This window comes from Ambystoma mexicanum, chromosome 5p (genome assembly GCF_040938575.1).
Source record: "Ambystoma mexicanum isolate Mex_15411 chromosome 5p, UKY_AmexF1_1, whole genome shotgun sequence".
NCBI classification, from domain to species: domain Eukaryota; kingdom Metazoa; phylum Chordata; class Amphibia; order Caudata; family Ambystomatidae; genus Ambystoma; species Ambystoma mexicanum.
Genome location: NC_090930.1, coordinates 879,255,292 through 879,258,512, shown reverse-complemented (window position 1 = coordinate 879,258,512; position 3,221 = coordinate 879,255,292).

Genomic DNA, 3,221 nt, shown 5'->3' with positions numbered 1-3,221 from the left:
TGCAGATAAGAAGGTATTACAGGAGTCCAGTAAAAGGAGTTATAATGGTGGAAGGTTTACAACAGGAGACTATGTGAGAATAAAAAATAGTGTTCTTTCTGGTAAAGGGGGCTCTAAATGTTCGGACCCTGTAAGCATAAGAGAGGTTTTTGGCAGGTCTGTTAGGATTGAAGATGGTTCCATTTGGAATATGGATAGATTAAGTAAATGGAGAGGGAAATGTAATGGGCCAAAAGAGTGATTACCCCTCTCTTTGTCTGTTTTTTTGTTTATTTAGATCAGTGCACTTTTGCCGCCTTTCATCGGGTAAAGGTAACTCACAGAATCTCCAAAACTACTTGTGTAAGAAAAATATATTTATTTATTATTCACAAAATCAAAATAAAACCAATACATAGTATCACAGTAAAAAAGGTTCATTCAAAAGTGGGGTTGGTATGTGACTTAAGTCCTCATGTAACAGATATAATCCTTTTTTGGAACAATCATATAGAACATTGATGAGACAACAGAAAGGAATCTTGTTGTTGTACATTGTTAGATTTGTCTTTTAGAAATCAAAAAGAGCAAAAAAACATCATATGTAAGTGACAAGTTGTTGGTTGTTAACTAGGAAACCTTCAATGTGGTTTCCAGGATAGTGAGGCTGAATGGTGATGCCTCGTAAATGGTCTACATATGTTTTGCCCCTTTCTTTTAATGAGACATTATCTCTAGTGCCGTTTTCGATGTTTATGAGCTTCTCCAGGACGCTGAGATTTCTTTTTTAGAGATTCAATCACAGAACCCCCTTGGGTATTATAGTGGTTCACACACTGGTAAACAAGAAAGTTCGGACTTGAGCTTGTCAGTCAGGTAAGATTGCTGCTATCTTGATTGCGCAGGTGACTATTGTTGATGTCTGCCTGATATTGCAGGGCCACACATTTTGCACCGTTGAATTGAGTGTCTTTTTAGTCGTGGTTCCCTCATATGCTGAGCGATTCCTTGTATCTGATTTTACAGGGTCACGTTTGCACTGATTATTCGTGTTGTTTTTTGAGATATGGTCCCCTCATGTGTTAGTCATTGCTTTATCGTCTGTTTCAAAGTATCCTAACCTGTTCATGCTTGTCCGCTGTATGTATGGACAGGGATGGTGTGGGGTGTGAATTGCGGATCCGGTGCTCTCCACAGGGGGGTGGCAGGTATGTTTTGTTGTGGGCACATCTGCTGTCCTGTGCTCATGCGCCCCCTGGGTCTCCCGGTGCTTATCCCGCTGCTTCTCACAGCCCCCGCGGCCCCAGCAGCAGCTCACCTGTGGTCCTGGAGCCGGCCTCTAATCCGCCTCCGGATGTCGAGTGCTCTGTGCCCCGCTGTGTCTACGTCGGTTCTGGTGTTCCGCGTCCTACAGATGCCTTGTTGGGTCCGCCTCTTAAAATGTAGATGTCGGCTGTGTCCTTCTCTTTGTGGTAGGGCAGCGCACACTGGTCCAGGTTCTTTTTGCGTAGCACTGCGTCCCAGTACGTGGCAGCACAGGTTCACCTCCCGCCTCCACCCAGGCCTGAGGTGGCGGAGAGCGGGATCTGCGTAGAATGAAGCTGGTATCGCTTCAAAGCTTTCCTGCCAACGATTTAGTAACTAAGAAGGACAACTACTTTTGAATAGACCAAGTAGTTACATTTTTGTTTTCTACTCATTAGGGTTTACTGGATTTTCTGGTTAAATTTATCAGCTATAATATCACTCTCTGAACTCAGTCCTCACAGTTTGGAATGGCTCAACAGACTGACACCAGGAGAATATTAACAAAAAATCATGATAGTTATTGATTACCTAATGTATGTATAGAGTAATGTTATGTAAAGATGTTCACACTAAATAAGTATACTCTCCGTTTTCTTGTTTGGAAAGCAACAAGCAACTTGACGCATGAAAAAGTATAAATAATAGCTCCTGAAGAAGGGAAGGAATTTCCCGAAACGCGTAGAGCATATGATTTTTTGTATTGATGATTTTTGAATTGTTGATGTATGAATTTTTTATTTATTTTGCAAATGACTAAAAATATAAATATATACATAAAATAATTGGGCATTGCTGCTTTCTTGTGAACAATCATAATTACTGATCTATAAATTGTGGAAGAAAGTTACTACAGAAAGAAATTGATCTAGATGGTCCAAAATATTGATTCGACTACATTGCAATTTGGTGTGCAGGGGACGGGACTGTTCCACAAGGTTGTAGACACCTGTTTGTTTAACTGTTGACACAACCTAGTGTCAGGGTTGTTTTTCTCCCCTACACCCTACAACTAATTTAAGAAACGTTATATTTTTCTATTTAACGAAAGGTCTGCTCCGGGTCCATAGGGATTCGCTGTCTAACATATAGTTACATTACTAGTGCATTGCTCAACTTCTTATCTCATTCAATTGACATCAGAGAACATGAAAAGAGGGAATATCCAAACTTAATTAGTACCTTCTTGGCAATTAAAATGAGGCTTTAGCACTTTTGGGCTTAACGTTGATGGCATGCAATGACATCCATCTGATATGCAGGACTGGAGCTAGCATAACACTCACCACTATGTTAATTAAACAACCTCCCTTGTAGAAATCTCTTCTGATGTTACTTTACATTTGATATATTGCCATCTCAACCAAAAACAACATTAATTTACTTCCTATACATGAACCTGAGCATCCTGATTCCAATGTAGACCCCATGCAAAACCAACAACATTGTTTACCTAGATTTCACTAAACCACATGTCCGTGTTTGTTATATACGCTCCTTAGCTCATCCACATATAATCACCCCCCATCAGGCTTCTGAAAACAAAGCACGCCAGTTCCTAATTAGTATTAATCTCACCCCGTAGGTTAACACCCAATTCTGTCTACCAACTTGGTCGGTCAGATTAATCACAGACTTACCTGTTGCTGTTGTCAATGTAACTCAATAACCAAAACTTCCTTGTCTCGTCAGAAACTAGCACCATCTAATGGCCACATTATATAGTCATATCAATGAAAGCAAAAGAAAAAGAAAAGAACCCTGCGGCGCCGGTTCCTTATAACGGAAGTGAAAGGGAACTGTCGCTGCAGGGACAAAGCGTGAAGGAAAGGTAAGTAGGGTTTGGTTTTCTTGCTAATAAGTAGCTGATCTTTGATCATAGAAAAGTTCAATGGCTCGAATTGCAGCTTCATGATCTATGGATGTATAAAGAGAGA